The sequence below is a fragment of the Rattus norvegicus genome, chromosome 6, assembly GCF_021556685.1.
Source record: "Rattus norvegicus strain SHRSP/BbbUtx chromosome 6, alternate assembly SHRSP_T2T, whole genome shotgun sequence".
Lineage (NCBI taxonomy): Eukaryota > Metazoa > Chordata > Mammalia > Rodentia > Muridae > Rattus > Rattus norvegicus.
Window position 1 is genome coordinate 109,930,210 of NC_141539.1, and position 23,511 is coordinate 109,953,720.

The 23,511-nt window shown below is 49.2% G+C and overlaps 1 protein-coding gene and 1 long non-coding RNA gene across 3 annotated transcripts in view; both read right to left on the bottom strand.

Moving 5' to 3' along the window:
• Positions 1 to 16,137, bottom strand: part of Mideas (mitotic deacetylase associated SANT domain protein) — a 69,662-nt gene extending 53,525 nt beyond the window's left edge. For both annotated transcript variants that reach the window (XM_087553316.1, XM_087553312.1), the window contains exon 1: positions 16,030 to 16,137. The gene's annotated coding sequence lies outside the window, so the exon portion shown is untranslated. The remainder of the gene's footprint in view (positions 1 to 16,029) is intronic.
• A 381-nt stretch (positions 16,138 to 16,518) lies between these two features.
• LOC148005386 (uncharacterized) lies at positions 16,519 to 20,018 on the bottom strand. The gene is made up of 2 exons (XR_015623215.1): positions 19,841 to 20,018; positions 16,519 to 18,629 (listed from the first exon to the last, which is right to left on the bottom strand). It is a non-coding gene; the product is annotated as an uncharacterized LOC148005386 (long non-coding RNA).
• Positions 20,019 to 23,511: the final 3,493 nt, after the last annotated feature.

Here is a 23,511-nt window from a genome sequence, read left to right on the forward strand (position 1 = left end):
CCATCCTGAATATCCCTCATGAACATCCAGGCAAGTCCTGAACCCACGTCCTTTTTCCAGCTCCTCCTGGACCTCGGCAAACCTCCAGCCGTAAGGTCCTACTTCAGTGTGGCCGCAGACCAAAAGAACTCCAGATCTTTGACAGTTCTGGAATTTGGTTTTTAGCACACATATGCTTGAGATAGTGGAGTCCCAGATAGGCCTGGACATATCCAAGCCTATCTCTGAGATCTGTTACAGTGGCCCTTGTTCTAGCAAGCTCCAACCCGCCCGCCCGCCCGCCGGCTCGCTCAAGATACACCCTAAGGTCTGCAGCTCCACCTCTAAACCCTGCCAGTGAATCTCCACTTCCTGCTGAGGTCACAATCCTGGACTGGTCACAAGGAAAGGGCAAAGAAAGGGTCCCCAGACAGAAATATGTGTCAAAAAAAGTTCCCCCACTTCGAAGAAAAAGCTGCACAAAATGGAGCTAATATGGGGGTGCAGGGCTATTCGAAGGGCACAGTCAATTAAAAAAAAATGCCCTAATATGACAGGGTCATCAGAAAAAAGTTGGCTCTCAGCTAGAACACAGCTCCAAGGTGCAAGCTGGTGGCAATATGGGGACTCAAAGACATCTTCTTTGATAAGCCAAAGGTGAACTGGATGAAGGTGGAGGTTTTATAAGGGCCAGCATTAAAAAACAACTCTAAGTTTAATACTAAACTATGTACTACAATGGACACACCCGAGACACTACCTCACCCGGGCCCCACCTGGCTGACGCTGGGCTGTAGAGGTCAGCTTCCAAAGCACACCCTGCTACCTGTTAGGAACTGCAGAAGAAGAGAGCCGGCTCTTGCCACCGGTGGCTAGGGCTTGCAAGTGAGTGGGTGGTTCAGGGCCTCAAGGGCTACATGCTCACCCTACTGGCTGGTTCCCTGGAAACTCAGGTGTGAAACAACCTCCTGGGTCTCTGAAGCACCTGGAGTTTCATGAACCAGCGTCAGGAGGCAGGGCCCTAATGCTGTTAACACTGAAGTTATGGTGTGTGGTCAGGACAATCTGGATTCCCCAGCCCCAGCATGCCCCAGCAGTAGTAGCTGATAAGCAAGCCCCAGCAGTTGGGCCTTGCTGGTGGTAACAGATGGGAGGCTTGGCCTCCCTCCCTGACCTTCCCACCCATTTCCGATGGCTTTGATGTTGGGGCCTAATCTTTTTTAAAGTATAAACACATACATCAAATATACAAATATTGCAAGCACAGCCTCTTCGCCTAAGTCCGGCGTTTGTATTATGTCAACGTATACTCTGACCAAGCACTGAAGACGTCACGCACTCACGAGCATATGCACAGGCAGTTTTATGTTTCACTTAGTGGCATTGAAATTCAGCAACATTTCCCCACGAATTAGCATCACTTTCATATTAATGCAGCACAACACTCCCCAGAATCCAGGTATCATGAATTATGTAGCCACATGGAACCCTGAGGCCGTTAACAGTTTGCCTGCTATTTTAAACAACACTGCCACAAATACCTTTGTGCTTATAGCTCTCTACTCCTCTTTAGAACTATTCCCTTAGAGTTAAGTCCCAAGAGTAGCTCCAATAGGTGAAAGGCAATTAGCATTTTCTTACAGCTTCAAGCTTGGCATTTAAAAATATATACTGTTCCCTGTGAGTTACCAGGTTGTCTATTTTCCAGAGCTCTTCTGTCAGTACCTCTCAGATCCAGCAACCGGGGCACGCAGTACCGCCACAGCCACAACCGTTGCCTCCGCCCCACCCGTGTGTGCGTGTGGTGTGGTGGGGTGGTGGTGGTTTGGTACGTACGTGTGGTTTGTGTCTGTATGTGCACACAACCAGTATGTCCCAGCAATCTTCCTGCCTCCACCCCCATGCCCAGGCTTGCATTTATAGGTATATGTTGTCACGGCCAATATTTTATGTGAACGTTAGAATCCAGACTCAGGTCATGCTCGTGTAACAAATGCTCTTACCCACTGAGCCATCTCTCCAGCCCTCTGTATCTACTCTTTTTTTTTTTTTTTTTTTGTTCTTTTTTTCGGAGCTGGGGACCGAACCCAGGGCCTTGCGCTTCCTAGGCAAGCGCTCTGCCACTGAGCCAAATCCCCAACCCCCTCTGTATCTACTCTTAAAAATGCATACTTTTCCAGGGCTGGAGAGATGGCTCAGCAGTTAAGAGCGCTGGCTGCTCTTCCAGAAGACCCCTGGTTCAATTCCCAGCACCTACAGTTACTGTCTGTAACTCCAGTTCCCAGGGATCCTACGCCCTCACCCGGCATACATGCAGGCAAAACACCAATGCACATTTAAAAAGAGAGAGAATTATATTTTAAAATGCCTGCTCTTCAGTTCCTCTGTGGGTGGGGCACCTGGAGTAATATCCTACGACTGAGCGCCCTGTGATGCTGGAAGTGGCATGACCTCTTTGTTGAAGAGGAAGAATGACAAAAAAACATTTGGAGGACTAGACAGTAGAGAGCTGGGTGGAAAGAGAGACGAGCGGGTCCCACAGAGATAAAGGCTAAAGCGATGTCCACACACTTGCCATCCTAAAAGAAACTGAAACCTCTCTAGACATCGGCTCACACATCTGCCATCAGGCTCCCCATGATCTGATCTGTCGAGAACAAAGATGGACTCCTAAAAGGAATCAGAAACACCAGTATTTCCAGGTTCTGGAAATGTATCTAGGAACAGCGTCAGCCATGCAGATCAGCACTGGTCTAACAGGCACACACTTCAGTTCTGCCCTAAGTTGCCTCAGCTTTGAACTCATCAACCATAGAAAGAAAGAAGTTTCCCACAGTACTCTCCAAGTGGCACACAAACCCAAGATGTCTTTTTGGTGAAGGGATGCTTCCATAACCCCTGGTCCCAACCACAAGGCACCATGAGGACAACCACCTGGCAGGCTGGCAGTGTCTCCAAATGGGGAGCCCTTCGTGTGTTCCAAACCCTTTTATCGACACACAAAGGCCCCAAGTTGCTGCTTTGGATCTCATGCTATACCCTGAAGTCATTATCAGGAAGTCAGGTTTCTCCCCACCTTCTAACAGGAAGAATGACCAGACTGAACAGAGCCTTCATCTAAGAGAGCTGCATCTGTCTTCCACAGTGGGCTGACCCGATCTCCCTCATTTCCTCTCTGTGCAGAGCATAGGAGAACTGTGAGGTCGCTGAGGGAAACCAGGATTCGTGCTTCCTCCGGTGGAAAGGTAAGTCTACTACCTTTAAACCAGTTCCTCACCACAAACAGATGGTCAGAATGTCTCATCTGAGTCCTTCTCACAGTGGGCAAGCCCAGTAGCTGGGATCTGTATGCTGTAACTCTCTTTCTGCCTCACTAGGGTCTGGGAAGCCTCAAAAGAAAACAGCAGAGTACCAAGGGGTCATTGGTAGCAGCAGAGGCTAAAGGTGACTGAGGGGGTTAGGGGCTGTCCTGGAGACAACCAGTTTGGCATGCACACCTAACCACCAGGTCCCACTTCGTGCACATCCTCTCAGGCTAGTTTCAGTAGTGGAACCCCTACTGTGTGCCAGGCACAACTCCAGGCTAGTCAGACTCCAGACCTACCTGCATCAGACTCCCAACATCTCTCAGTTAGAAACTGACTCCAGAACCTCAAAGGTGGTCGGTCGGTGTGGCTCAAAGGAGGCAGTGTGGAAGCAGGTGACTTCTATCTGGCTCTGTGGAAGTCTGCCAAGAGGGAAACGGGCAGGGAGGGCATTCCGCATGGAGGGTACAATGAGCAAACACAGAGGGGAGTGACAGCAGGCGGAGGCAGTGAGGACCTGGCTCCCACAGGAAGGACTAAGCTAAGGCCATAGGGCTGCGTGCAAAAGGAGATGGGCTGGGACTCAAAGCAAGGGCCTTGGTGCTGTTCTGAGGAAGGTGGGGTTTCTCCTGCAGGATGTGGGCAGCTCTAAGGTTTGTTAAGAAGGGTAACAAGACTAGAGCTGTATTTTAATAGACTAACTTGGGTCCCCTGAGACTTCATTTCCGCTTTAATGCTGCCCTAAACACAATATATTTCATCTCGAGATGCACTGGCCACTTCAGTGTAAATTAGCTCAGAGTCAATATGACGAGGAGTGCAACCTCTTTCCCCCAAAACCTGGCAAGCCTGACCCGACATGGGTCCCAAAGCTTCAGCATCAGGAAGGAAAAAAAAATCCTGAATTCCTGTTTATGGTTGCCACAGCTAAGCACTGGTAAGTTCAAACCCGCATTTTTCTTTTCTTTTTACAGAAATTAGTTCATTTGTCTAAGGCTATTGGAACCAAATGGTCATGGAACCCTTCCTTCAGAGAGACAGTATGAGGACAGGAAGGGGGCTGGAGCTCATAAGAACTTTTGGGAAGTTGAGCAAGGATGTGACAGACGCTGACAGTCCCAGGCAGACAACGCCCAGCTCCTATCTCAGGGGGAAAAGGCTGGGTAAAACATCTTAACCTAGATTGACATCTTCAGAACTGGAGGGGTGCCCACTACTGGGGCACCAGAGGCCTCAACTGTTTCACAACCCAAACCAGAGGTCAAACACAAACCCCTGGTCTGAAAAGCAAGATGGTGCCCTCCCAAATACCTCATGATCCTGAGAGTCACTTGCAGCCTTGGAAAAGGAACAAAATTCCAGTCATAACTGTTACCTAGAGAGCGCCATGCCTTGGCGCGTGTTCCTGTGGTGCAGCGCTGAAGTTTTCCAAATGGAATCAAAAGTGCCAGCCTGCCCACATGCTGGACGCGCATCCTTTCGCTGGAAAGGCTCCAGTTTCAGAGAGGAAGCCCAATTGCTAACAGAGACGCTCAGCCCTCCAAAACATACAAGAATTCTAAAGCTCAGCCGATGGTGAAAGATTTGTAAAGATGTCCAAAAAGTTTATGATCAAGAAGAGGAGGGTGTTTTAATGGCCCGAGAGGGATGGATGTCGGTCTCATGCTCCCACATCCAGCACTTCCGGTCCCACCAATCGAGGCGCTAGAATGGGCTCTGGGTTCTCTGGGGGATACCGGCCCACTTGGCATGTGTACTCCTCCTCCTCAGTGTTCCTCAGATACCTGGCCTGAGATCCAAGGGGAGGCAGAGCCCCAGCCCTCACTGAAGAAACTGCGAGCTCCTCAGCTCAGCTCCTGGGGACCAGCAGCAAGCACTGTACAGACAGATAAGACAGCCATCACTGGATGGCTTTACCTAGGGCAGGGGTTCTCATCCTGTGGGTCAGGACCCCCACAGGGTCACATATCAGATCATCACAATACAATTCATAAAAATAGCAAAATTAGTTATGAAGGGGCAAGGGAGGGGCTATGGGTGGGGGTGGGGGTGGGGGTCACCACAGCATGAGGAACTGTATTACAGGGTTACAGCATGAGGAAGGGCAAGAACCAAAGCTCAGAGCGTGAGTGGTGGTACCCAAAGGCAGGGGAAGTTCAGAGCTCATTCTGGAGGGGTGGTACTGCCCAGGCCTGAACTCAGCAATAGTCCGCCGCCGGTGTCTTCATCCCCTTGACTCTGATTCTGGCTCTCCTGCTTCTCACAAACCCTGATTGATTTCTGAACCTTCCTCCGGGACATTCAATGAGATACCTAACATCCTTCTGGTAAATCTCCTTTCGGTTCGCCTAAAGTCACCTTCGACACACTGACCTAAGAACTGTATTCACCCTGTATCTCCCATCAGCACACAGACCCTTGTGGTCCATGAAACATTTCACTCGAGCCTGTGCTTAGCTGGGGATTGTAGCTCAGCGATGGGATGTTTGCCTAATGTGCATAAGGGGGCCCTTGCCTCTGTTCTTTCCCTCAGTGAAGAATCTAATTACAATACCTGTAACTACCCCAAAGGATCACAGCCACCTGAGAACCACCAATGTGGCAGTGCTATAAAGGCTACAACTCTGGCTCTTAAACTGAGCTGACGCCCTGCATTAAAAGTACACAAGTCAAAACTAAAAAGCAATCCCTGCTGCCCTGGACCCTCCCACCCCATCGCCCCCACCGCCTCCACAGCAAAGCCGCCACCACTTCATTTTTTAACCAATCTGTCTTTCCAACACGCTCTGTCTTGACTTCCCTCGGATCAATGGTAGATCTACCTTAACCCAGTTTAAGAATCTAATGGAGAACTCTCGTAAAGTGCAATGCAACATAATTTTGTGAACAAAAATTGCAGTCCCTGTTCTCAGCACACGCCAGGCTTTCTCCTCCCCTGGCTTTCCTGACAGCCTGTTTTCTTCCTGGTCTCGCTCGCTGCCTTCTCAGTCTCTGTTGTTAACTCTCTTCAACCACAGCCCTTAGCCAGTGATCTCCCCACTTCCTCCTCACATGAAATCATTTTCTCTGTGAGCTCCCACAGCTTTCTACGTACTGGTGACACCCCCCACCCCCTCATCCCCCCCCACCCCCCACCCCAAAAAAATCTGCTCCAGAATGGCTAACAGACCAAAGAGGCCAGAGAGATGATCAGGCTTGGGGTGGCAGCCATCGTTCTTGCTTAAATGCCATGTCTTTGGAGTAGCCTCGAGAAAATCAGGTGGGCTACTGAGCCGGAAGGACCAAACCCCACAAACAGCACTTTGGGGGTTTCCTGCTGCAGACCAATCTGCCCACTGGACGTCTCTCTCAGATTTCCCAGAGGTTCCTACAGGTCAGTAAGGCCGAACTCAATTTTCCCCTAAGACCTACTCTTCCTTCTGTGTCTTGAGCAGAAATCTGAGCTCACCTTTTGACTTCTTTGCACTGAACGTTCAGTAGATCCATCAAGCCAACTCCCTTCTATCTTTCTCCCTCTTTCTTTATTTTTTTAAAGATTTATTTATTTTATTTATATGTTCGTACACTGTAGTTCTCTTCAGACACTTCAGAAGACAGCATCCCATTACAGATGGTTGTGAGCCACCATTCCCGTTGCTGGGAATTGAACTCAGGATCTCTGGAAGAGCAGTCAGTGCTCTTAACCGCTGAGCCATCTCTCCAGCCCTTTCTCCCTCTTTCAAGGACTGTAACACCATCTCACTATGGCCTTCGGGTTCCCCCTTCCCCAAGCTCCAATTAATCTAAAGTTTGAGTGAGCTTTGGAAAGGAAACGCCCATCACCCCCATCCCCCTAGGCACACACACCTCTCTGGTGCTAGCTGCTCCCCACTGTCTCCGGAGTGGTCCAGACCTCTCTGCTGGCACCCACAGCAAGTCCGCCTGTGCAAGCTCACGACCTGACTGCTCACTCCCACCAGTGCTCGCACTTGGCACTCTGCTCCCAAGCAGATCTGTTGCACCTCCAGGCCTTGCTGAGCCGTTCCCTGTCTCTACACCGCCCCGGCTCCCTTTGCCAAGTGGTGGATGCCTCCTTGCTTTCAGATTCTCAGGCAGCTCAGGCAGCCCCACCTTCATTTTTGTGAGGGGCGGGGTGTGTGTGTGTGTGTGTGTGTGTGTGTGTGTGTGTGTGTGTGTGTGTGATGCTTTCTTTTTGTCAAGGCAGAGTTTCTCTGTGTAGCCCTGGCCATCCTGGGACTTGATCTGTAGACCAGGCTGGCCTCCAGCTCAGAGATCTTCCTGCCTCTGAGATTAAAGGCACGCACCACCACCGCCTGGTAAGCCTCTCCTTCATTAACTCCATGACAGCCATAGACCCTGCAAGGTGTAAGTAAGGTCACACCAGGCCTTCCCTGACTTTTCACTCTTCCTTGACCCCGGGAGAGTTAACTAGTCCTGAACACTGAATTACCTAATGCTTAACTGCTCTTGGATGGTGTGCCCCACTGCCCCCAGGGAGAATGCAGATGTGGAGTGGACGCTTGAACTTTCCTCATATTTGTATCCCTAGTGCTTGCTTTCTTCAACACCGCGTTCTTGCTAAATGAATGCAGCTGAGAGAGAGAGAGAGAGAGAGAGAGAGAAAGAGAGAGAGAGAGAGAGAGAACCTTGTAAGCCACACAGTGCAAAGTTACCGCTATGGCTGTGACCAGATTTCTTCTCCACAACTAGAGAAGTCAGATTCTAAATGCCCTCTGCTAGCACACACTCGGTGAGGTGTAGAAGAAATCTTGAGGCCCTGCCTCCTCTAAGACAAGGTACAGGCGTGGTTGGTGGCTCCTGAGGTACCCCAAAGAGCATGCAGAAGACACAGATCCACACTGGTTCCTTCTTTGCCAGCCTCTTCCTGGCCTTCGGCTACAGATGAGGCACTCCTCTACATGGGCAGTGCCCTCTCTCAATCCCACATCAACTACAGGCAACCCAAACACAAGGCTTTCATCTGTAACCCTAGGTGACCGCACTGCAGTTTAAAGCCTGCTCCGCGAATCTCCCTTCCGTCATCCCCTGAGTGCCCATTTGAAGAACCTTTCTAGCTTAACTCCAAACAGTTATTTCCTAACTTACAGCCCCCATGGTCTTCCCAGGAGGCAATGGGCTCTCTTATGACGTTCATTTACATTAGACGGATTCAAATAGTCAGGCTTACTAGGAGGGAGGAGAGAGAGGAGGACAGGGGAGGGAGTGAAGGGGATAAAGACAGAACATAATAGAACAAGGGTTAAAAAAAAAGCCACTTAAGCCTGCCTTTCCAATCAGGATTAAGCATGTGCTAAGAGCCCCCACTCTGTCGTGGTGGGGTATCCCGAGGTAATTGATTCACCATACTGGGTAATACAATAGCATTTAAATGAACTACTATTTCATACTCCATATCCCTCTTCACCTGGTGTTCAATCTTCTTCTATAAATAGAAGGAATTAAGATAAATCTAAGTATCACGAGTCTATACGATGCAGGCACGACAGTGCAAACCTGTAATCACAACACGTGGAAACTTGCAGGAAAAGCACAAGTGGGAAGTCAGCTTGAACAATGAGTTAATTCTAAACTCTAGGATGGTCTGGATCCAAGGAAAGACCCAGGCTCAGAAAAGGTGGGGAAAAGCGATTATCCCTGCTGTGCACCTGGTGCTCACTAAAGGACTCTCAGGTTAATCTTAATTATTTTTGTATGCTTTACCTTATCTACTGTCCCACAAAATTCCATTCTCCCACTCACACTCACCCAGCTCTACCCTCTGGGCTTCACCCGGCTACAGGCTTCTATGAGTCTGTGGGACCCACTCATGAGAGCTCCACCACTGTCCAACAACACTGGCCCTGTTAACCAGCTGTTTCAGGGCATTGGGTCTGTGTTGCTGGGCCTTCTCTTCATTCCTCCTGGGAGCTGGATTTCTATGTCCGGCTAGACAGCTTGGGGGAGGGCTGGAGAGATGGCTCAGTGGTTAAGAGCCCTGACTGCTCTTCCAGAGGTCCTGAGTTCAAATCTCACCAAACACATGGTGGCTCACAACCATCTGCAATGGAATCTGATGTCCTCTTCTTGTCCATGTTATTAAGACAAAAAAAAAAAAGCTTGGGGGACTTAACAAATTGCTAGCAATTAAAAATCAAAGGCTAGGGGCTGGGGATTTAGCTCAGTGGTAGAGCGCTTACCTAGGAAGCGCAAGGCCCTGGGTTCGGTCCCCAGCTCCGAAAAAAAGAACCAAAAAAAAAAAAAATCAAAGGCTAAGTGACTGGGGGTGCAGAGGTAGGGAGGACACCTTTAATCCCAGGACACTCTAGGGGCTACAGAGAAACCTTGACTTGAGAAATAAAAACAAAGAGAAGAGAAAGAGAATCATGTATTGAGGGTGAATTTGGCGTATTTGTTGTGAGGGCTGGAGATAATCCAAGCACCCTCTGTACTGGAAGTGACTAGTGCCATAAATCACGGCATTCACACAGCAGAATAGAGTTCAGCCCCAGGGAACGAGAGGTCGCCTCACCCGGACTGGTATGGAACTATCTCAAAACTTCCGTGTGGACTCTTATTCCCCTCTGCTTGCTGAGACTACAACCGGAAGAGTAACTGAAAAACTGTCACATTTAGTTGTCTAAGAGAGAGAAACTGGGGGACTGCAGGCATGATGGGCATGAGAGCATAGGATCTCCTTTTCAAATTTTATGTAATCACATCATTAAGTTGTCTCTTTTGTGCATGTGTGTTTGTGTGTGTGTGTGTGTGTGTGTGTGTGTGTGTGTATGTGTGTACGCATGCATGCATGTGTGAGTGTATTCATGGTGTGTGTGTGTGCATGTCTGTGTGTGTGTGTGTAGTGTATGGATGCATGAATGTGTGTCCATGTTCACAGGGATGGCTGCACATGTGTACAGGTGTGCACATACATATGAAGGCCAGAGGTTGATGTCAGATGTCCTCCTCGACTGCCTGTCACCTGCACTAAGGCAGGGCCTCTCACTCGATCCCAGCGCTCACTGACTTAGCCAGCCTGCTGCTGTGATCTGAGCTCTGCATCCCCCAGTGCTGGGATTTCAGGCCGGCCATTATGTCCTTAGTGGGCACCAAGAATCCAAACTCCAAACTAGCATGGCAATTACTTTGTTACCGAGCCATCTCTCCAGTCCTACGTTAATAGTTTATAATAGCTTCTGGGCTTTGTGTTTTTCTGAAGAAGAGCCTTTCTCTCATAATTAATAATATGTATTTTTCTAATCCTCTTCGAATATATGTGTGTATGTATGTAGAGCAATCTCTTTTGTCTCTTTCGAGATTATTTTGACTTATTTTATCGCATAACATATCATTTGAATCTTGAACTATGCAGATATATTAGTTTCCTAAATAGGAAACGGAAAAATGGGGAGGGGTAAGAATTACACCTATAGGGTGTGTTTTATAATATGTGAATTATATCTTGAGAAGAAAAGAGAAGAAAAACCTTGGGCAGGTGAGATGGATCAGTGGGGTAGAGAACTGAGTTCAATCCTCAGGAGGACCCATCAGGGTGGGGGAAGGGCGCTGTCCTCACAAAGTTGTCCTGACCCCCACACATGCACATCATATGCATGCACGTCCACACCCACTCACGCACATCTCATATATAATATTTTTAGGAAGAATCTCATTTACAAGGTAAGGTCGTGGGAGTCCAAGCCTAAGAACTGCTCTTACTCAAGCCCCCTGTCAGAGCTGAGCCAGGATCCCCCCAAGACTCGGTTCTCTCCTTTAGCCTCATTCTAGAGGGCAGCCCCTGATTGCACAAAGCGAGCCTGCAGCCACCTGGGAAACAGCCCACCTCGAGTTTTGCCTCAGGTTCCCTCCAAAGGTCAGGCCAAACTAGAGAATAAGCCCTCGGCCCTTAAGACAGGCCCCAGGGCATAGCAGGGCATCACGGGCAGGACAGGGCACCCAAATCAGATCAAGGAGGAGTGAGCTCCACTACTGCGGAACAGATACTATCTGACACCCAGAGAGAGCGAGCAGTGCTAGACATGGGAAAAGCTAATGAGGTGAAGAGTCAGAAGGGTCCAGGGACAGGCTAACGGGCAAGGGAGGCGGACATGGAAATGTGTCTGCAAGTAACTCCAGGAATCATGGGGTTTGAGGCTTAGCTTATGTGCATACCTATGCAGAAGCAGACAAATTCAACTCTAGCTTTTTGTATCATCACCATCATCATCAAAACCACCACTACCACCACCATCATCATCACCACCACCATCATCATCACCACCATCATCATCATCACCACCATCATCATCACCATCATCATCACCACCACCACCATCCATGTATAGCAATTCATGTTTACCAAAATGTTCTGTAAGTAGAGGAACAGGTCTATATATAAATATATATATAGATATAAATATATACAAAACAGGAGCACCCAGCCTAGTTTTGAACTGATCAATGTTATTTATCTAAAGCTATGTTTAAGAAGCTGAAGGTCTGAGTAAAGCCATGCTCAGAAGAGAAGCTGAAAACCCCATTACCGGGACTAAGGTTCTCTTCAGCAGAAGGCCCCAGTGGATGTTACCAGAGTCCCAGGCAGAGACTGGGTGGGGCAGGGAAATGCCAGGGAAGGGAACAGGAAGTCAGCAGGGCTGAGCCAAGTGGAAGAGAGGAAGAGGGAGGTATTCCAGGCCTCCAGGAATGCATGAGAGGCCAGCACGCTTGCCACCAGTGGTTGGACAAACACCCGCAGCGGGTCACTGGGTCAGGGCTGTGATCTGAAGCAGGAGAGCAACGGAGGGCAGACTCCTGTGTGGAAGGCCCTGACCGCCAGCCTAGAAGTTAGATCCTTACCATGGAGACAGTGGGGAACCACTGAAGGCCGCCGGGCAGAAGGATGATCCTTGCCAACTGGCATTTAAGTTAAGATTACAGAGGAGCCCTTTATCTGAGGCTTTGAATAAGCCTCGTGTGTACTTCAAGTGGTGCTTAAGACACAAAGTCCTAACACTTTGGCCCCATGTCGTGTGGACCAGAAAAAGAAGGTTTAAGGGTCTCACAAAGAAACGCTTCATTGAGAACTCAAGCAAGGGCTGCTTTACAGAGGGAACCGGGCCCGCGTGTGGTTCCACATGGCCAACCGCAGCATCTGGAAGATTACAGCACTTTCTTCAGAGTGTGGAGTGTCCTCTTCAGCCAGGGCTGCTCCACCTCCCACCTTTGGAGGTGAGTTATGTCAAAACACTGCATCGGTCGTGCAGGGCCCAAGGCAGCAGGAAGAGGCAGAAGGCTAGAAATAGTTTCAGCTTGGACCACATTAAGGGCCTTCCACACTGAGACCATCTTCTTCACAAAATCTGCTTCTCCCAGGACCGTTTTGATTTTATTTTTTTTCCTGGAGTTGCTGAACTCCAGAAACATCCCCCGTACCATTTCCTATTGGAGCAATAAACGTATCTGTTGCCTACGTCAGGTTTTGAGTCAGAGCTTGGTTTTCACTGCTGATTCTAACCGTGCAAGGCAAGGTAGCAGGAGGGGCTCTGGACTGAGCGGAAACGTCAAGCGGTTCCTTAAGGTGGGGGAGGACCGAGTACCACCATGGGGCAAGTTCTTTGAACCAAGGCAAAGCCTAGTGAAGCAGGGAAGGGCCTGAGTTCTGTGTAAGACTCAGCCAGGCCAAACTGGAGATGTGGGGACAGACTGCTGCAGATGACTCCACAGCTCTGGGAGCAGAGGCCTTGCAAGAGGCCCCTCCCTGCCATCCTGCCAGCCACACCAGGAAAGCTTTAGTGTTTGCAGTCTCATCAGCGACATAAAAGATCATAAACTCAGAGTTCTCTTCCTCTGGGGGGTCAGAAGGAAGCCTGCTCCTCCCTCCCTCCCTCCCTCCCTCCCTCCCTTCCTCCCTCCCTCCCTCCCTTCCTCCCTCCCTCCCTCCCTCCCTCCCATCAATCTTGGTATCACTAGGACCTCACTGAGGCGGGTTTTCTGGTCAGGTGACAAGAACCTTGACAGACAAGTTCAGTAAACACTCAATATGCCCCTGGGCTAGTGGGTTGCATAATTCCAGGCCGACTCCTACTGCAGTGGGGCTTTTGTTCTAAATCCATTCCCCTGTAGCTACTGAGGAACTAGACTTTCCAGAACTCTCCTGATTTTACAAGTTTTTCCTCCACTCTCTGAAAGCACGCAGATACTGTGCCCAAATGTTATGATGGTCTAGCAAGTCGTCACCATGCCAGTGACATACAGATGACCCAAGGCTGCAAACCAGCGGTTGGCTTCCAAGTGAAATTCCACTGTTTGGCTCGGGAAACCATAACGGAACAGCAGCAAGTTACGGTCACCCATTCCTGCTGCTCTGAGCAGAGGGCCAGGCGTGCCCTACAGGGGGTGGGTGCCAAGCGGTCACACAGTAACAGAGCAGGGAACTGTGTGATTGACATTTGAGGTGACAGGAGGATGGCCAAATCCAGCACTCGCTTCTTTGAGTGTGTCGGAAGGATTACGCAGTCCTCCACGACAGTTGACGCTCTCAAAAAGCTGTTAGCCTTCTCCTGTGTGCAGGTTGGGCCCCTGTGGTGGCCTGAATGGGTATGACCCCTGCAGACTCATACATTTAAATCCTTGGTCCCTCGTTGGTGGAACTATTTTGGAAGGATTGTGGTGTGTGGCCTTGTTGGAGGAGGTGTGTTGCTGGAAAGTGGGCTTTGAGTTTTCAAATGCCTAGACTGGGCTCAGTGCCCCTGGCCCCCCTCCCCCAACCTTCTGCTTGTGGATCAGATATAAGCTCTCAGCTCTTGCTCCAGAGCCAAGCCTGCCTCCCCACCGTGATGATCATGGGCTCACCCTCTGAAGCAGTGAGCAAGCCTCCCATTAAATGCTTTCCTTTATAAGTTGCCTTGGTTACAGTGTCTCTTCCCATCAATAGAAAAGTAACCAAGAGAGCCTGTTTCCTGCAGGGCAGCACTTGGATAGATAGGAAGTCCCCTGGACTGTGGGCTGGACTGTTCAGTAGTAGGCTGTACTGGGGAAGTAGGTGTAGGACCACACTACAGAAAACCTGTGACTCACCCTCACCCCCACACCCACGGACAACACAGACACATAAGTCTTGGAGCCCTGGCATATTTCCTTTAGCCTCTAAGCACGTTTCCCCTTTGCCCAGAACACAATAAAGGAATTAGGACCCATCTAAATGTCTGCAGCTGATACTTCAAGGCTCAAAGTCTGGCTGGCCAGCTCAGACATACATGACCTGTGATTCTTTTTTATAGCTAGGTCCAATCCTGCAATTCTGCTAATTCAAACAGGGTTGGATAGTCACCTCCTATCTCCTTTTCCTGCTGATGTCATCCCACATTTTCTCAGGACAAGTGAAGGTACAGTTCTTGGCACAGTGTTCAGGCTGCCTAAGATATTTATTCTGTAGTAAGTAATAGAAAGTCTGAGGCTGCTTTCCGGAGTAGGCTCCAAACTCTTGGGAGATCAGCGAGCAGTCAGAGGTTAAGGGAGAGGCAAGGAAACAAACCATCCAGCAAAAGTTAAAGGGTTGGGAGAACTCGGGGACTGTAGTTCAGGCCCAGATCCGCCTTAAGCATTTGCAATGCAAATCTACGTTTTGTTCACCACCACCAAGAGCTTGCACAATAGCGTGTGTATAAACATCCACGCCAACAAAGCCTGACTGTGCAATCACGCTGTAATTACAGACCGGCAGGAAGCTGCTGCTAAGGGACTGCACCATTCAACCTCTAGACATCCCATCTCCAACTGTCCGATGCCTGTACAAACATTCCTGCACACATCCCTGTCCTCGCCGCTTCAGGCACAAACTAAGGAACCCGGGCGCCAGCTGCTGGGCCACGCCAAGACCCCTGCTACTATGCAAAGATGTCATAAACTTCTCAGCTGTTCTTTAAAGACCCAGAGCCACGAGGCTATGGAGGGCGGCGGGAACCATCATCAAAGTTTCCAGGCAAAACTCCTGCAGCCCTAGCAGTTTTAGAACACAGAAAAGAACAAGATGCCACGGAGTCCACTGGAAGCGGCTTTCTGGGTTTTATATAGAAAACACTCACATATGTACGTGGGTGTGCTGACAGTTTTTATGGCTAAATTGCAAAGTGTTAGGCCTTAAAGAGCCTACCGTTGGGTTCGGGGCGTGGTGGGGAGGGAAGAAAAGTGCAGAGTCGGGAGGAGCCTGGGGACAAATCGGGTTTTGTTAGTTGGAAATGGATAGGGCTGTTGACCCATACTTGTGAGTTACTCTGCTCTTCGTCACTGCAAGGCCGAGCAAACAAAAGTAGAGGGAAAGTTCCTGTAACTTCCTTCCTGCAACCTGGTAGAGGGCTGCATAGAGGAAGAGAACGTTTCCCGGGGAAACACCGGGGAGGGCTGGAAAAGCAGCTGCACGCAACCCGAAGAGATGGGGAGCGGTGTGTAGGGCTGGCTCCGGTCTCAGGTCTGGGGAGGCCCCTTCCCGGCATCGCTGCGCTCAGGGATCACTCCCAGAGGGGGCTAGGCTGCAGCCATGCCAGTCTCAGACCCGAGGCAAAGCAGCCACTTGAGCGCGACACCGGTCGAGATCTCCGCCACCCTGCCCCTCTCCTGCACCCCCCACTCCCGGCGCCCCAGGGCCCGGCCGGCGACGCCAAACCCCAACGAATTCTGGATCCCCCCTCCCGCCCGGAGCTCCACGTCGGCGCCCCCACCGAGGAAAGAGTACTCGGTACCCGCGACTCACCTGCACGCTGGATCCCTGGGTAGCTCCGAGGGGGCGCGGGACGCAGGCGAGCGCGACCCGCAGACTCAAACTTTGTTGCTCTCCGGACGGCGCAGTCGTCACTTCCTCGCCGAGCAGGCGGCGCGGCTAGGGCTGTGACCCAGCAGCTAGCGCGGCGGCGCGCAGGACTCTGCAGCCTCCTGCCCCGCCCGCGCCCCGGCTCTGCGCGCCTCCGCGCTGCCCCCAGCGGGACCCTCGGTTCTCCGTGCTGCAGCGGTTGGGGAAGCCTCGTCCCAACCCCCACCCTGCTCTAAGGAAAATGCAGTCCGAGACGCCCTGTTCTCCCTTGGGTGTAAAAAGTGGCGTTGGAGCGCAGGGACTGAATTCAAAGGACCCTAGGAAAAAAAAGTCCCCCACCTACACTCCCCCCCCACACACACACACAAACACGCGCGCGCGCGCGCACACACACACACACACAGACACACACACACAGTCGGGAGAGAGGAATGAGATAATAAAGGTTTTTATTTCATGTGGTATTTGGACTAGAGAGGTCATGTGTGAAAGCAGTGTGCTATGTCCCTGAATAATGCTAGGCCTACTTAAAAACTTCAGTCTTCAGTCCTCATGTCCTTACAGGTCTGCCCAGTTGTCAGTGGCTTTCCCCGGGTGGTACTTGTACACAACATTACCATGCATTGTGTTTCAGGAACTATGTCATCACCCACGTCAGGTCTGGGAAATAGTCGTTCTGTTCTCTTTCTTCTCGGATCCCCACCTCTTCCTTGTACACTCAGGTCTCAGAATCTTTGGAGCCTGATGCGTTCGGGTGTCATCAAAAGCCAAAAGTGATTTACAAGGTGGATCCTGGACGCAGGAGCTTCAGGCAATAGTAATTTTGAAGTTTATCACTGCCCAAAATAAATTTTCTCAGCGTATTAAAACTTACATCAACAAAGAGCTGCCCTTTGAGTCTCTGGTGAGCAGTAAGAAAGCAGTTACACAGCAGTGCCCAAAGAAAAACTCCTAATTCCCTTAGGCTGGAGAGAGAACTGGGCTAGCCCTTGCTGTGGTTTAAAAAAAAAAAAAAAAAAAGCAGACAGCCAAAACTGCAGGGCAAGGTTTTCCCAACAGAAACGTTTAGTGAGGCAGAAGCTTGCCCTGGAAAAACAGGGACCCATAAAAGGCCATTCAGAGACCTCAGCTAAAGCTGGACAAAATTTTCCCTTTCCCACTTCCAAACTGCTCCTACTAACACACTGGCCTGACCTGATATTTTCTCCCAGCCCTCCCATCTCCTCAGTAAAGCCCAGAAAGCCCTCTGCTTGAGTGCAGGTTTTGTGTCAAAAGGTGATGTAAGATTAATGAAAAATAATATGTGGGAAATATCCCCACCCCAAGTCTGCTTAATACCTCAGGGAAAGCCACAGACCCGCCCAAAGAGTAGAACATGCTGACCCAGACCCAAGCTCTCTCGGCAGCATGAATTCCTCCATCTTGCAGCTGTCAATGCACTGGGTTCTGCCTTTTACTGCGACATTACTGTTACATTATAAATACAAAATGAACAGTGATGGAAAGTAATACTGTTTTAAGAAGTATAGCATAGGCTTAAGTATAACTCTTTGACATTTTACTCTAATCACACTGTGATGGGGTGCAGTGTTTCGGTTTTGGAATAGAACTCATTCCTTACAGCAGTGACCAGGCTTCTGAAGGAAACAGTGTTACTCCACATTTGCTAAGAAAAATTTTTGTTGTTGTTCAGTATTGTGATTCTAAATCCTCTGTGGTAACTTCATGAATATTCAGTATTTCTGCATGCCCAGGAGTAATTAGCAAAGCCCACAAATGGTGTGAAGGCCTGACATTCACACATGCACATACACACTGCTTTGTCTTTGCCTAGTGTGGCATTTGCTGGAGTCCCGGGACATTGTGTGGAGGATGTGGTAGACAGCTCCCTGCCAATGATCTCTGCCTCCTGGCATTCACACCCTTACACAATCCCTTCTCCTTAAGTCCATTGACTCAATTCTAACAAACAGAGTATGGCAAAAGGAACGTGATGTCATTTGTGAGACTGGGTTATAAAGAAAGCTGTGGCTTCCATCTTGGGTCGTCTCTAGAGTCTCTCAGTCTATCTTGCTTCTTTTTTTTTTTTTTTTTTTTTTTTTTTTTGGTTCTTTTTTTTCGGAGCTGGGGACCGAACCCAGGGCCTTGCGCTTCCTAGGTAAGCGCTCTACCACTGAGCTAAATCCCCAGCCCAGTCTATCTTGCTTCTTGTAGGGGAAGCTGACTGCCGTGTTCTTAGACAGCCCCTTGCGAAGGAAGTGAGACCTATTAACCACCATTTGAGTGGGTTTGGAAAGGGATATCTCTCTCATATCCAATGTTATCCAAACCTTGCAAAGTCTCTTAGCCCAGGAACCAGTTTAATGTCCGTAGCAATAGTGGTGGTGGCGGTGGCGGTGGTGGCGGTGGCGGTGGTGGCGGTGGCGGTGGTGGCGGTGGCGGTGGTGGCGGTGGCGGCGGCGGTGGCGGCGCACGCTTTTAGACAGGCAGAGTCTGCAGAGCTCCTTTTAGGACAGCCAAAGCTACACAAAGAAACTCTGTCTCTTTGAAAAAAACAAAAACAAAAAATAAAAAATAAACACAGACAAACAGCAACAACAACAAAACCCAATTACCTCATCCCAGCTAAGCTACCAAGAGGCCTGACCAACAGAAACCGTACAGTGTTTGTTATCTCGGACTGACCTGCCTTTAAGTTTGTGTGTGCATGTATTACTGGCGACTGAGCCCAGTCCCTTGTGCACACTGGGCAAGTGTCTGAAGCATGGAACTGCTACAGCATCCCCAGCCACGCTGCTGTGTTAGCGTAGTTGTCAAACAGCTGCGGGTTACTAGTGTAAAAGCCAACACAGAAGACAGTGGGGGCCCAAGGACAACCTCAAAGGCCATTGGCAATTCCTCCTCTGCACAACAGAACATGAGGAAAAAAACAAGGGCCCTGAGCAGATGTAAGTGCAAAACCTGAATCTGAGCCTTCACTCCTTTTGTTGAACAGAGGTTATCTTTCCATTTAAACTAGGTCAGAGGGTGTGGTCTGCTGCGCCATCCCTGGCAGCCCCGGTATTGGGTGTCACCTGCCTCACAGCACATGCAGATGTCTTTGAGTCACAGGAATTCACATCTGTCCATGCAGCCCTTCTTCCTCCCTGGGAATCTGTCCTAGCTTTGGAGACACTAGCATCTAGAAGTTAGGCTCTGGTGACTTAAAACTCTGGCAGCCAGAAATTGGCCAGGGATGTAGCTCAGTGGTAGCGCTCTTGCTTAACATGTCTGAAGTCCTGGGTTCAAGTCCCACCAAAAACAAAACAGAAAAATAAAGAAAAGAGTTAATGCTACTCTGGGCTAGAGAACATTGGGATGATGGAATGCTTGCCTGGCATGTCTACAGTCTTGTGTTTGATCTCCAGCTCCCCCACCCCCGAAAAAAAAGATCACAAAAATAAATTATTTAACACAATGGAATTCAAAATAAAAACTAAAAGCCATGCCTGGAGGTACAGGCCTGTAAACCCAACTATTCAGGAGGCTGAGGAAGGAAGGTCACAGGTTCAAAGCCATCCTGGGCATCTCGGTAGATTCTGTCCCCTAAAAACTAAAAAGAGGATATAGCCCCGGGGTGAGGTGCTTGACTGGTTTTCCCAGGGCCTGCTGTTCGTTCAATCCTCAGAGCTGTAACAATAATGATAACGGTAATGATAATAAATATGAAAACTAGAAAGAAAAACCTGTGATCCTAAGAGAGCAAGGCACTCACTCTGACAGCAATCGCTTCCCTGCTGCTTCCAGGCCGAGAAGAAAGGCCGGTCACGTGACCGAGGCTTTTGGTCAGTCTCTGGCTGGAGCTTATTATTTACTTTTAAGATACAAAACAAAAACTTTTAGGAAGTAGGAAACATGTCACCCTCCGTTAGCCCCAACTAGGGCAAGTATCTGACTACGATTGCCCTAATGTCCCCCCCCCTCCGCCCAGCCCCTCCAGCGGAGACTGGCGATTGGACCGGCCATTTCTGGTTTCCCTCCAGAGACACCAGGCTCTGATTTTTCTCGTGTGCAGTGGCTGCAACCGCTGTGTTGCTATGCTGTCATCCGGTTGCTATGACTCGTGAGGTGGTGAATGTGCCAGAACGTGAATCTATTAATTTAACAGGAACTGGGCTCAGCACATATATTCCTTGTTAGATCATTTGCTTTGCTACCTAAAACCACAGCCAGTGTCCTCAGCAATGGGCATGTTTCCTGGAGTCTGGCAATGGGCATGTTTCCTGGAGTCTGGCTTTGCAGAAATGTCAAATGCCCTGACTTTTGCCTGTTCTCCGTTTTCTGTGACCAAATTACAGCCATGGAGATGAAGGCAGAGGGGATCTGTTTAGAAAAGTAGTGTGTGTGTGTGTGTGTGTGTGTGTGTGTGTGTGTGTGTGTGTGTAAGAGAGTGTGTGTGTGAAAGAGAGTGTGTGTGTGAGAGAGTATGTGTGCGTGCGTGCGTGTGTGTGTGTGTATGTGTGTGTGTGTGTGTGTGTGTGTGTGTGTGTGTGTAATGGTTAAAATATCTGGTCCTCATTCTTTATGCATTTAGGCTTTCTCTGCAGAAGCATATACTGATGTTAATAGGAATCCCTCTGTGAACCCCAAGGGCTAACTAGCAAGTTCTGAGCTCCCCACAACCGGTCCAGATGTTGTGGCTGCAACAAAAGGGATCCTGTCCCTTTCTGCTGTGCTGACCACATAGGCATTTTCCATTCACCCCTCAGTTACTATTGGCAGAACGATTGCTACTGAGTGTGCTAGGGGTGCAAAGACGAAAGGGACAAAGTCTCTCCCCAGTGGGAAAAAATGACAGACACAGGGATTATGGAGCAGCAGGAGCAATGTTAAAACCCCAGCTTTACATAACACAGGAGATCTCAGACCAGGGAGGTTAAGTCTGCAAGGGCAGGATCTGGGTTCACTCTGCTTTAAAAAAAAAAAAAAAAAAAAAAAAAAAAAACCTGTTAAAGATGATCGAGACTTGTTGTATTGAATAAGTACCAAACTGTGTTGCATTATATCAGATATTTACATCATAATTCATAACAGCAACAAAATTACAGGTATGAGGTAGCAATGAAAATAATTGTCTGGTTGGGGTCGCCATAATGTGAGGAACTGTATTAAAGGGTCTCGACAATAGGAAGGTTGAGAAACACCGGCTTAATGAAAATCACATCAGACACAGAGAGGGGCTCTATCCAGCTCTCCACTGGGATTCAGGAAAACAAAACGAAATAAAACACAACAACAACAAAGCCGTAGCTAAGGTTGATTTATACCAAGCCAGGGATCGCCCTGTTCACAGTGAATCTGCTTGTCAAACCTAGAAGGCAGACAGTGGGGTGGAAAGACAACTCGGCAGCTAAGAGCACTTGCTCTTCTAGAGAACTTGGGTTGCGTTCCTAGCACCCACACCATGGCTCACAATCTTCCTTATCTCCAGTTTCACGAGACCCTGGGACCCTGGGCAGACAGCCCACACATCGCTGTCATACATACGTGGAAGCAAAACCCACGAACACACACGCTAAAAGTAAATAAGGAGAGCAGACAGCATCTCTGGACTGAGCTCTCCCGGGTGTGTCAATGCTACACTGGGACGGCTCTCATGGGGCAAGATGACCCTGCGAGTGAGGGGAGGATTGTGGTCTGCCCCAGTGGGAACTCAGAGAAAACTGAGTGCTGACTTGGAAGAAGGTGAAACAGATGTAGAGTGGCTTTGCAGGAGAATGGATCACAGCAGCCCACAAGCAACAAAGACTCCTAAAGAACAGAGAGAACCCGGGCAACTGGTAGACGCATACTACCAGTATGGGTAGTACAAAGTTTCCACACTGTCCAGGCTGTGTCAGGTCCCATTTTCGGTGCAGATTATGTGACTGTGGACAAATCTGAACCACCCTCTATCAAATGATTCTGTCTCAAAGAAAGAGGAAAAGAGAGGAGAGGGGAGTGGAGAAGAGAGAGAGCACGAGAGTGAGAGCAAGAGAGCAAGAGAGTGAGAGAGTGAGAGAGTGAGGGGAGGCGGGTGTCTAGATGGCTCTGTGGGTTAGAGTACTTACTGCCAAGCCTGATGACCTAAGTTCAAGGCCTGGAACCCTCATGGTGGAAGGAGAGGACCAACTAACTCTTCCAAGTTGTCCAATGACTTCTGTCACACACAGAATGAAAAAAGTAACAAGTGGGAAAGATCATGCTCCAATGAATGAGGTTGGATTCTAGGAGCTAGAGAAAGGCAAAGACACAAATGCTTCCTTGGAGTCTCAGAAAGGACTCTTGCCAGTGCTTTGATTTTTAGCTTAGCGATCCTGTGCTGGACCTTTGACCTAAAAAGCTACAACGCTGATTAAGTAAGTAATAAATCCTATGTTATTTTAAGATACCACATCTCTGGTAGTTTGTTACAGTCATTGTAGGGTGTGAAGAATGCAGGGACATTGATTTTCTAAATGGAGTATTTCCTGAAAAGGGTTTGAACCACGCACCAACAGCCCTTGTTTTCATATAAGGACTTGAACAGGAAGCTAGGTGGGGTGGACTAGGCAAAATCCCAGGAAGTCAGGTCATCAGAAGGCTTCCAGGTAAATAGGCTGCTAGAACCTCAGTGGCATCAGTCCTAAGCTGTATGAAGCTACATTGAAAGTACAAGCTGTGTGCAGTCTTCGGGATTAGGCGTGGGCTTTGCACCACATGCCAGGTCTTGACGTTTCTCTCAGATTGTTCATTATGTCTCTTAAGTGTCCCACTAAGGTCTGTATACTGAAAGCTTGATCTCCTGCTCCTACCACTGGGAGGTAGTAGAACGTTCAGGGGTGGGTCTAGGTGGAAGGAAGTTAGGTCATTGGAAGCAGGTCTTGAAGCAGGTATTGGGACACTAGCCACTTCCTGTCTCTTTCTTTGCTCCTGCCTACCATTAAGTAAATAGTCCTCTTCAGACACAAGTTTCTACCATGATGCCATAGGCCCAAAGCAACAGGTCTATCAAACATGGCTGATGTAAGCCATTTCTTTCATTAAGCAGATCACCCGAGGTATTTTGTTATGACTGTAGAAAACTGACTAACATTCATCAGGCTGGCTACGGTGTGGAGGCCATGTGCAAGAGCGGCCAACAGCAGCAAGCCAGAGTTCTCAACACTCTGTGAAGAGTTCTGTGTACTCAACAGCTCCAGGACTCCAGAGAGGCTTTTTGGACCACCCAGGCTTTGTAAACGCATCTTTCTTTTTGGCCATGAATGGAAAATACGACGTCAAGAGCCAAGACATTGTGCACAGCATTCCTGGGATCTAGGCTAGCCAGCAATGCCTGAGTCCTCTACTGTCCTGGGACTCTGCTTTTTGCTGAGACAGGTGACTGTTGGCTGGCAGGCCCAGTTCAAAGGTCAGAACTCATTGCAC